The sequence below is a fragment of the Sceloporus undulatus genome, chromosome 2 (genome assembly GCF_019175285.1).
Source record: "Sceloporus undulatus isolate JIND9_A2432 ecotype Alabama chromosome 2, SceUnd_v1.1, whole genome shotgun sequence".
Classification (NCBI taxonomy): domain Eukaryota; kingdom Metazoa; phylum Chordata; class Lepidosauria; order Squamata; family Phrynosomatidae; genus Sceloporus; species Sceloporus undulatus.
Window position 1 is genome coordinate 86,731,329 of NC_056523.1, and position 12,567 is coordinate 86,743,895.

General features: G+C 40.6%; 1 protein-coding gene across 1 annotated transcript in view; it reads left to right on the forward strand.

The window, feature by feature from the left end:
• The window catches only part of LOC121921059 (gem-associated protein 5-like), an 87,862-nt gene that overhangs the window by 58,898 nt on the left and 16,397 nt on the right, over positions 1-12,567 (forward strand). The gene's annotated exons all lie outside the window — the stretch shown is intronic.

The following is a 12,567-nucleotide window of genomic DNA, read 5'->3' on the forward strand; positions in this document are numbered from 1 at the left end:
ATTAGTCAAGGACTAATCTATTTCAGAACAGGCCAAAGACAGGAAATGGCAAAACTCATTAGTGGTTACATATAGCTCCCAGCTAAGACAATTCTAACACATAATCAATGAATGACAACTGATTCTGGACAATGCTGCTCTCTCAAGCGCTTTGGGTGGCAGACCTTTACTTGCCTACAGATAAGCTCCCAGTCTAAAACAGTTACTTACCTTTGGACACACAACACAGATGGGGAGATGGATGCAAGACCTTGCTACAAACCCATATGCCATCTCTGTCTAGACATCTACTCAGGAAATGCCATCACAGGACCTAATCACATCACCCACAATATTTGAGGTACTTTCACCTGTTCATCCTCTAATGGAATCTATGCCATCCACTGCCAACAATGCCCTTAGCACTCTACATTGAGCAAAGAAGATAGTCTCTGCGCCAGGGGATAAATGAATAAATCAAACATTACAAATGGGAATACACAAAAACTAGAACACTTCAGTCTTCCTGCACATTCCATCCTAGAGAAATGAACAGCAGTCCTTGAACAAAACAAACAAAAACAAGGAAGACTGGAAAGAGAAATAGCAAAATTGGAATATATCCACAAACTCTAATCCATTGATAGTGGGCTGAACAGAGACAATGGTTTCCTGGCATAGTAGACGTATTGTAACACTAGTTACACCTCAGCCTTGTGAGAGCTCTCCTTTCTGGTTCCCAATCAGCAGCACACAAATTCCAATAGCTCCCTCTACCATTCATATGGTTATCTGCTCAGCTTGGCTTTAACCAACAACTTTCCTCCCAATCATCACAGTTAAAACTGAAATTGTTACCCCATCAACATACCCGTATTTTGCATTTTTTATTGCTCTTCAATGCATGCAAGCAGCAAATTCTTAGCTATAGAAGTCTGTCCCTAGGTACTTTAATCCATGACTCACATGATGTCCAGCTCATTTATAGCTATAAAAGTCTGTAACTAGGCACTTCACTCCATGCAGATATAAGTGTACAAAAGCTTATGCTAACAATTTATTTCTCTAAGTTAGTTCAAAGGTGCTACAAGATCCCTTTGCTTACTATTTATTAAGTTAGAATAAAGCATCAGCCATGGGTGCAGGTTTATGTGACAGTGTCCACAGTGCAGGCTCCCTGCTGGGCCTAGGGCTAGAAAGTGGGCAAGATAGTCAACTGCACAGCCTTCACAGTACTGATATTAAATAAAGATCTACACATATGTATGGGAGGGAGTGTATTCCCACCCACATTTAGCATTCTATTTCACACTGTTTTTCTGTTTTGTGGTTTTATGGCCCATTTTAGAGACTTGGGGGTTGCTTGTATCTAGTCCCAGCTTGACTGATTTCTATAGACAGCTTGAACTTCCACTTACTCAACATTTGTTGAGACTGATTTTAAAAACTTAAACTGAGTTATTTGGAAGCTCCATATTATGCATGTCCATATTATGTACAAGAACACTCCTTCCATTCTGCCCCTGCTATCTAGTGCTGCTTGAGCTACCTTGTGTTCAGCACTGAATGGCTGAAGACAGGTGTCCAGGGCTGGAGTGACAGCAGCCCTCCTCCTTGCCCTCCTCGGGCTGGGTGGGCCATTCGCGCTACTCACCAGTCTATCCTTCTCCTCAGCCCACCACCTCTTTGACACAATCACCAGGTAAGGGATGGGAGCAGGCCCTGATGTCTCTATGGATAATTCGCCATGCAGTACCAGTGGCCCTGCAGAAAGCCTGTAACATAGACTAGGAGTGTGTGACAGTGACAGCTTCCACCTGTCTGCTTCTCTAATGACTTACTTGCTCCACCTGCCCATACTTTCATCACCTCCCAGGACACCTGCAGCATTCACACAGCAGCCCCCCAGCTCCCTCCCCTCCAGCCAAGGCACAATGGTCAGATCAATCCTGATGATTTTCAGTGGTCACTGTTGAGGTAAATGTCCCTTTAGAAAATATAAAAAAATTATATGACTATAAGTGGGGGGAAACACCAGGTACTAATCCTTTGTAACTGGTTAAGACTCTGAAACTCAGCATGTGTGGGTTGAGATTAGTGGATTGGAGGGAGGAGCTGATGTGTTGATTTGGTGAGTTTTGGATAGTATGGATTGTAAATATAACAGGCAATATATGTCAGAGCTCAGAGCTTTTGTTGTACATATTGCAACTTGAAGATAAAAGCCTCCAAGGACTTTGGAAGAAGCAACCATGTCTGTGCCTTATTACAGGTTGGTCAGTTCCTGGTTGCCAAATACTGCACACTGGGTTGTGCTTCTGCACTCTGCTGTTTGTGAGCTACTGTTGAGGTCAAGCACCTCAGACAGTGCTGAATGTTGGTATCTCCGTTTGGGCCTAATTTGTGTTTGTCACTGCACACCTGCAGTTCACAGAGGGGAGCCAACAGTCACAAACAACACCCTTGTCGTTCATTTCAAGTAAGAAAAATAGGGTTCAAGTTTTAATTCAAAAATTGTTTTATGAAAAGGACCCCAGAATGGATCCTGTGCATAATATGTTGGCTGACTGTATTTCATGAGGGAATTCCAGTAGGTTTCAGGGGATAAAAGAGCCTAAGGCTCTCATTAGCATTGGAAAAGGTGTAGAACGCATAGTATTCCACCATACCCAAACACGCAGAGCTAGAAAGCACATGTCCACTTGGGACAGAACATTTATTTTTAAGTGCTTAAAAGACCTCCCTTTTTGGAAAGAAAAAAATAAGGAAACAATTTCTGCATCCCAAAAATACTGCCACTTATCACCATTACAAAAAACATCTGAACCCTCTAAAATCAGGAAAAGGACATGAATTTTGAACAAAAGCTTCTATTTTATCTGCAGGACACCCTAGTATTAAGGGTATTGTTAGAAAATTTTCTACCCCCCAAACCCTGCTGCAGGAAATATGACCCAACAAAGGGCCATTCTTTGTGCTGGTCATTCCATTAACAACCAGAGTTTGAATGTTTTACAAGCAAATTTTCCACACGTGGTGCACCATCTGCTGATCTTATTCACTAATCATGTTCTGAAAGACAGCTACTTCATCTGCATCCCTACACACTAGTTGTGTAGTTCATCAGGCTCAGAGCTGCCCCAAAGCAGCAATACTTTGAGATTGGTTTACATAATTACTCCAAGGTTTCAAACAGATGATACACCCCCACCAGGCCAATACATGCCTTCTGTTCAGTAATGTCAAGAGGCCTCTGTATTTTGACTTCAGTGGGGTTCATTTCATTTCCTATATCCTTCTTTGACCCTGGGTGTTCACAAAGGATCCATGCTAAATTGCCTGTTGAGTTTTGATGTCTGTCCCAGTTCTTTCCCTTCCTGCCCCTTACTCCATCTTTCCTGGACAGGATCAAATGAGCATGCACATACTGCCTCCCTCCTTTCAGCAGGAGCCACACCACTTGTGCATCACTTTTCCACCACAAACTTGCACAGAACATTTCTTGTCCCAATATGTTATATTATGTGTAATTAAGGTACCCTAATAGCAAAATGCAACTGATTTATTGAGACAATTTTGTCCCAGCTGCTTTTGTGTCCATAAATAATAATAAAGTGTGTTGCAGGAACTTGGAGACAATGTTTAAACCTCCTGGAGTGACAATATCACAAAAATACCAACCTTGTTGGTTTACCTCTGTTGAATTCTGAAATAAAATGCAATTAGCATACTAAGCTCCTCTATCTGTTTGGATGAGGGCTAAAAATAGGGGAAATAAATAGGTTTCCCCCTTTCTTCTAAAACACTTGTGTGTTGCAGTGATTTAAGCACTGAACTACAACTCTGGAGATTTACCCCCTTGCCATGGAAACCCACTGAGTGACCCAGAAAACTCATGATAGCCATGCCTTATGGTAGCCATAAATTCAAAACTACTTGAAGGCACACAACAATAATCATCTTTTTTTCCACTGGCCTCTTTTATAAATCACTCCATATCATTCAAATGTCCACTGTTCAATTTTTTCTTCTTCTCTGTACTCAACATTTTGGGCTGTTATGGGGCTCCTTACATTGTGGCTCTTTCCCCTAAAGATTCTGATTGCTGTGTAATGACTTCGCTTGCTGTGTCCCTTCAAATAGACTTACATGAACCCTAAGGTGAACCTATCATGGGGTTTGCTTGGCAAGTACGGTATCTTCAGAGGGAGTTTGCCATTGCCATCCTCTGAGACTGAGAGAGTTCAACTTGCCCAAGATCGCCCAGTGGGTTTACATGGCCAAGCCAGGATTCAAACCCCATTCTGCAGAGTCGTAGTGCAACACTCAAACCACTACACCACACCAGATCAATAACGGGGCTCCTTACATTGTGGGGGATTTTTTCTCCTTAAAGATTTCTTGTATCTTTTCAAACCTCAGGATTACTGCACTAAACCCTGTATCATCTTGCAGGTGAGTGGTATGTCTTTGGCAATAGTTGTACAAATGTGGAAAGACTTGAATCAGAAATACAGGGATAAGTTTGCATTTATATTGTTAACTGATATAATTATGCACGCCACTCCATCAACCAATGATTTAAGAAGTGTATGGCATTTTCTCAAATCAAACTCTGAGTCTCTTGCAACTTTCCCCAGAAACATTGCTACGAACTGTTCTTGATGTTTGCGGCTAACTGTACACAAGTATTCAGGGCAGGGTTACTTGAAAGCTCATGGCACTTGAAAGAGAAAAATGACTCAAGGCCAAGTAGAATACTACTGGGGCAAGCGGGAAGGCTCCCTGTGATCCTTCAGAGAGATCTGATCCACTTATACTAGTTATGAACCAAAACTGCTACTTCAGGACCACTGAAAATCTTTTGCCAGCTGAGAGGAGGTGGCTTTCCTCAAAACACAGGCCCCATGGATAAATTGCTTTTAACATCCTTTCTGCTTCAAAGACATAGGGAAGGAATCAAACGGCTATCTGAGAAACACATGCCTACATTCCTGTTGGCCGCTGGAATTCCATAAGATCCTGTCCATTAGTTTTGTGCTAAATCTCTTTTAAGGAAGGGAGGGTGTTTTTTTCCAATGCGTAAGCAGGTCTGTAAATCTCATACTCTATATGGTAGCACCCTCTAGTGCTCCAGGCTGTTTATAACAGAAACAGAAAAGATAGGACAGATAGATAATCTATTGTTATCAATACTTTCTGAACATTCTTTAATGTTTTTATAATTATGAAAGTATCTAAGAGGCTTTTGACAAAAATAATTTTTAAAGTAACTGTTTTTACAATTGTGTTACAACTGTCTGTGAGACAAGATTTTCCAGAAAAAAATTATTTACAACTTTTCCAAAGATTAAGATGTTTTGTTTTGATTTGTTTCTAGTTGCTTTGTTTTAAATATACAAGTGTGTATATTTAGTTCTGGGTATTTGCATCACTATTTGAACATAGATAGTCTGCTCCAATTTAATTGTTGGATTTATAACCTGTATTTGTACCAAAGATGGGTATTAATTTCTTAGGATTCTAGTTCTAAGAACTAACAGAAAAGACAAAATCCACTCTGGTCTCTCTCCTACTATAAAGTTTTTTAAAATTCCTCTATTTTATTTATTGACTCTCAGCTCACTGTGACCCTTGTTGTGATATACAACAGACAATTTTTTTAAATCTTATTTTTAAAAGTTTTTTTAAACAAACACACAAACATATAATTTATAATCATGGAAGCCCCCCAGTTTTAAGGATCAAAGGTCTGCTGGAAGCTCAAGAGGGATGGAGCTACTTTGGCTGGATTTGTGTGAATAGTGGCCAATCAAAGAATTTAAATTCTAGAATTATTTCTCCCGAGTAAGCAACTGGACATATATTAGTACTGTATGTAGAGAGATCTTGTAGCATCTTAGAGACTATGGGGCAAAACAGATGAGCAGAAGGGGCAACTTGAAGCCACCCCTTCCGAAGACAGATTGGGGTCGTGGGGTCCTCTTTCAGTCGGGGAAAGGGCAGCTTTTCCTGCCCTGCCACAGCCCAAAGCTACCTTCCAGATGCTGTGGTGGCATGCGGCATGTAAATGTTGCACCACTGCAGTGTCTTGAAGCCTCCCATGTCTGGGTGGCTGCATGACTTCCGGGCAGCTTCATGGTGTTGCCATGTATAAACATCGCACTCCCAAGCTGCCTGGATGGCAGCTTTTAGAGCAGGGCTGTTCTGGCTCTAACTAAAGAAATAAATTGGCAGCATAAGCTTCCTCAGATGCATTTGAGGAAATAGACTTAAGTCTACAAAAGCTCATGTTGCCAACTTATTTCTTTAGTTAAGGCCTATACAGATCAGCACTTTGTGCCGGCCTGTGCACGGAGTCAGGACTCAGCATCCTGATGACGCTTGCCCTAACTCTGGCTCCATGGTCTCCAAATCCTCCACATGGTGCGCGTCATCATGACGCACCTCCGATGCTGCGTCCAAATGACACAGTGCTGAAGGGGCACCATAGAGTAGTGTCACCGTGGCTATGGCACTCCCTACCCTCTAGAGGCCAGATTGGGACTGCAGCATGAATTTGCCGCAGCCCCGATCTGGCCTGGAAAGGGGCAGCCTCCTGCCACCCCTTAGGAGCAATCTGTACAGCCCCCTAGTCTCAAAGGTGCTACAAGATCTCTCTACATACCAATTCTACAGACTAACATTGCTATACCTTTGAATTCTACCTCTATGGACATATATTGCTCATACCTGCCAATAAATTGTGATATGTTGATATTTTCTTAAAGTTATCCTAGATAGGAAGATAAAACTAAGAATATGACTAACCACTTAATACCCCCTTCCACTGAAAGCAAAGACTACCTTTGGTATGCATTACTCCAATTTTCCCTATTGCATTCTATATTAATTGAGCTCAAAGTTCCATCCTTTCTTAGAAATACTGTACTGCGAAAATAAAACAGAAAAAGATCTCTAGACAGCAGTTTGGCTTTCCATATTCGTTGGTGAAACACCAACCCAGATTTTACTGTGCTATTAACTGGATGAGGCTCAGTTTCACTGGCCAATATTTTCTGCCACACAGCCCCCACTAGAGTTTTTGAGAGGGTAATGAAAAGAACTGGCAAAACCACTTCTGAATAGTCTTTACCTTTATCTTTAAGCAAATTCTATTAAATTCATGGGGTTGCTATAAGTCTAATAGAAGACTTGAAGGCACTTAAACACTTCATAAAAGGTGCACAGTACTGATCCACTAAAGTCACCTGATGAGAACACTCAGTTGGGCCACGGATGAAAGCACAGTTAGAGACATGTTATCTTTTAGGTATCCTAATCCCAATCCAAGGAGGACTCCAAAAATCAAAGTTACCATTTTCAAATGTTCCTGGATATAGTGCAGGAGCCAGTGCAATTGACAAAGCATTGGAGTAATAAGCTTAAACTTCCTCGTGCAAGTTTGTATTCTGGCAGCTGTATTATGAATTAACTGATAATATCGGAACCATTTTATTTTATTTTAATCTTCAAAATTTAATTTTGATCTTCAAAGACAGCCCTGTATTTAACACTTTACTGTAATCCCAGGGACTGATATTCAAGATACTCAGTCAGAAAGTGGGGACATCCCAGAGAAGGGTGACCAAAATGGTGAAGGGTCTGAAAACCATGCTCTATGAGGAGAGACTTAGGGATCTGGGTATGTTCAGCCTGGAGAAGAGAAGTTTAAGAGGTGATATGATGGCTATTTGAAGGGATGTCACATTGAGGATGGCGCAAGCTTTTTTCTGCAGCTCCAGAGAATAGGGCCCGGAGCAATGGATTCAAACTACAGGAAGAGATTCCACCTCAACATTAAGAACTTCTTGACAGTAAGAGCTGTTTTACAGTGGAAACACTCCCTCGGAGAGTGGTGAAGTCTCTTTCTTTGGAAGTTTTTAAATAGAGGTTGGATGGCTATCTGTCAAGGGTGCTTTGACTATGTGTTCCTGCATGGCAGGGGGTTGGACTGGATGACCCTTGTAGTCTCTTCCAACTCTGTGTTTCTATGATCTGCATTTCCCCATTCATTTGAATACATTCTACAGTAAGTCCTTCATCTTGGGTGGGGGATTCAATTGCCGGGGGCCCTGCATATTGGAAAAAGACAGGCGTTCAATCCCATAATACTCAATGGGCGGCAATGTCGGTGCATCACCATTGACTAATATAGGGTAGGCTAATCCATGGGAGCGCCAATCCGCAGATGGCTAGCCCACTGATACAACAGACCCACTGTATATGCAAGACTCTATGCCTGCAACCACTTTTGATTTCATCAAGTGAACACATATTTATTTAGGAAAGGGTCCACCCAAGGCTGCGGATTTATGTTCTACCACAATCTAATTTTGCATTTTTCTCTGGCTTTTGCACAAATTTCCACTGATTTTGGTCAAAAAAGCAGGTTGCAATTCATAAATAATTCCATAATAAATTAAACATCTCAAGCCCATTGGTTGTTTTTGCTGCACCATATGAACACACTAGCCCTCTTACATATGTTTTAACATCACTCGTCACTAGTTTTTAATTGAAGTTCACTTGATAAGGTTATAGCTTTGTGTTTTTAACTTTGATGTTGGCTTGAGAATTCTGTGGTCAGGGACTGGGAACATTAATTAATGGAATAGAGATAGCATGAAAAAGTCTAGACATAACTCCTAACAGCAAAGCTTCTTAAGAAGCTCATTAATGCCACTGTTTCAAGTGCCAATTAATGTTCTTTGATAACTTCATAGTGTAGCTTGAAAACAGTAACACAAGTCCTGTACAAATTCAAAGAGGTCATGAGACAGCAGGTGGTCATATTCCAGATTTAAGCAAGACCAAGCCCTAGGGAAATAAAAATGGTTTGTGTATACAAGTGACTTTTTATCTTAAGGAAAAGCAAACTGACCATTGATGCTAATTACAGTCACACTGATTTTGAAAACCTTGATTTAAAGCAACTAAAAACATTGGCCCTGTGGTGAAAATGCTTACAGAAACAACAAGTCTTAATATATAAAAATTAGATTAACCAACATCTAGCACACCATCAATTTCAAATGAAATAAATAATTATTTTTAGAGAGTGGTTTTCTTCTCTTTAATATATAAAACAGTCCTCACTTTTTACAACATGCAGACGGATTCTATGATATTCCTAAACTCAGTGATTGAGAATTATGTTTTTATCAACAGCTTAATGATAAAAGAATCTTCGTTCGCGAAGCAAAGCCAGAGAGAGAATGATAAAAGACCAAAAGTTTTTAAAAAGCAGGAACAAGAAAGAGACTGTTTAAACAAATTAACTATTCACCACTTCGTCCAGCCAATTTGAAAGCATGGAATAAAGATGGAACAAGATTTACTGTATTTAAAGTAATAAGAGCATATGCCTTGCATCTGGAAGTTTCTATGTTGTCCCTGTTCTGTCCAGTTAAAAAGGATCAGAAAGGAGATGATGGAAAAGTCCTTTTCCTGGGCAAGGAACTAAAAACTATAACCTGAGAATAGATAATACTGACTAGACAAACAATCAGACATGTAATAAATCAGCTCCTTATTTAAGGAACTTAAAATGGGTGTGTGACAACAGGCATATACAAAGGACAGTATGAGCTAAGTGTGATTTAGAGATCAACATGGTTTATGTCCCATAGAGTTAATGTACTGTAGAATCCAGTCCTAAAAACTACTCAGAACTGGAAGATCCTGGATTATAACAGTCTCATGGCATTAACAGCACATTGGCATTATCAGTTTCTGAACCTGTTGCAGGGTGGCAACTGTCAAGGGGGAAGGGATCACCTTCCACCCCACCAATGATGAAATGATTTAACATCACTTTGGCTTTCAGTTCAAATGGGCTGTTTTCTTTTGCGGCTTTGAAATAATGGGAATTAAGAGGACCAAAACTGTCATGTTGTTGAGGTGTTTTGGGTGTGTCAGAGGCAAATTTTTGATGAAAAATCAACAGTTAAAAAGGGGGGTTGCTTATGTCAGAGGACTTTGAGGGTCTCCTAAGGGACATCCAAAACCCAGAAGCTGCTGGTGGTCCACATGTTCCCCACTGCTGCCATATTGTCTTGATGGAACTTAATGGGAAAAGCTACTATTGATTAATTCTGCCAGATCCCATATATTTCAGACCATTTGACATAATAGTTGTGATCACTGTCTGTGAAGGCAAATGCAGAGAGCAATGGGGCCTGGCTTTGGCCTAGCTGGCACATGGACTTACCCTTTCCCCAGACATCAACACTTGGTGAGCCACATAACCTGCAGTGGTATTGAATCTAGTGATCATCATTCAGAAATTGATGTAGCCAACTAACAGCTCTTCCACAGTGCAGAAATAAAGCAGTTTGACACCACTTTAGTTGCCATGACTCTATTGTATAGAATCCTGGAATCTGTAGTTTGGTGAAGTATTCAGCCTGGTCTGTCCCTCTCCTGCCTGTGCTGGCTACTGCTGTCTGGGGAGTCAAGGATGAAACCAAAGTTGAAATGCTGAAGCAAAAAGCATCAGTTAAGAGTCCCTCTGGCTATATAAACATATACACACACCTCAAGTTTTATCCTCGACTTATCCACAGGTCATGACAAAATCCATAATTTTGGCCTCAAAGTCTGCCCTTGACTTATACATGAAGTCAACTTATAGTTGAGTATATATGGTATGTACCACCCTCTATCTAAAGATCTCATTATTGGCATTACTATCTTTGTTGTTTGTCCCAAGTACCCAACTGTTTATATCATACAAGCGGACTGTTCCAAAGTGTGTTTACTATTATAGTTTAAGCCTCCCACTGCCCACTTATTTATTTCGTTTATTTCATTCATTTTTATCCTGCCTTTGTCCTGATAATGGAACTTAAAGTGGCTAACACCATATTTAAAACAACACAAATTAAAAACAATGGGAAGACATTAATAAAAATGTAACATAAGAGTTAAAAACAATTAAACAAGTTATGAAGTTAGAACACTAAACATGAAAAATGCTAAAATGTACTAAGACTATATGAACTGCACAGCATTAAAAGCCCAAACCTATTTTGTTTGTAAAAGCCTGACAGAACAGAAATATTTTGACCTGCCATTGGAAAGAGACCAAGGACAAAGCTATCCTGGCATCTCTAGAGAGCCTGGGAGCAGCCACCAAGAAGGCCCACTCTCGCGTCCCCACCAACCATGCTTGCAACGGTGATGGGACTGAAAGACAATCCTCTCTTGATGACCTGAGCCAGCTCAGGAAGGGAAATGTGGTCTGCCAAACAGCCTGGACGTGAACCATATAGGGATTTATAGCTCATAACCAGCGCTTGGAATTCTGCCAAGAACAAACTAGCAGCCAGCGAAGCTGTTTCAACAGGGCCATAATGTGGTCTCTGTAACGCACACCAGTTAACAGTCTGGCTGCAGCTCTTTGGACCAGCTAAAGTTTCTGAATGCTCTTCAAAGGCAGCCCCAGGTACAGAGCATTACAGTAGCCCAAATGGGGTGTAACCAGGGCATGTACCACCAGAGCCAGATCCGGCATCTCAACGAACAGCAGCAGTTGGCGCACAAGCTTTAGATAAATTTAAAATTTTAAAATAAATTTAAAAATTGAAAATAATATCAGTTGTCTCTATCCACAGACTCTAGTCTATGAAAGTTCATGCTACCAGCTTCTTTCTTTCAATTAGTCTCAAAGGTGCTACATCATCCTTTTGCATACTAATGGCAACACAGTTTGCAGAACAGTCTGCTTCCTATAGGCAACATAACTTTAGGCAAGGGGATTCCCAATGAAACTCTGTTGGGCCTTCTCGTGCTTCATCATTATATTTACCTCACTCTAGGATGCAAAATTCAAAACAAACACACAAAAACAATTAAAAACTGAAATAATTTGCACATGGTTAGCTGCATCAACTGTTACCAGAAAAGCAAGGAGTCTTATGATCATCTAAATTCCAGAGCCTAAAGACTAACAAAGGTATTTATTATGGCATAAGTTGCAAAGGGGAATATTAGCAGGGCACAAAAAATGAAATGCAAGAAAAGAACTAAAGCTTAAAAGTAAGTGAAATAATTAGCAACCATTTACAAAGTCCAGAAGAAGATGAACAAAGGAGAACAAAGCATCTTCCAAATATCAGTGAAGGAAAGAAGAGTTGAATAACCCATTATTTCTTTCTTCTGTTCCCAACCAAGTGTTGATTTGTATCTTGACTCCACAAACACTTCCATCAAGATAGGCAGTTTGTTATTGTTGCGAACATAAAAAGGGGTCTCACTACTCCTAAATGTGTGTCCACAAACTCATCACAGAATTGTAGTTAGAAGAGACAACAGGGCCATCAAGTCCAACCCCCTTGCCATGCAGGAACTCACAATCAAAGCAGGAAAGAGTAGGAGAAGAAGGAGGAGGAGAAGTAAGGGGAGAAGTAGTAGTAGTAGTAGTAGTAATATCAACCTTCCCCCCCCCTTCTGAATCTTTAGATTCTTCTGAGTTGGAGGAGGAAGGCCAGGGATAGGAAAGAAGAAGGAAAAGAAGGCAGCATATTCCACTGCCAACAGCTCTTA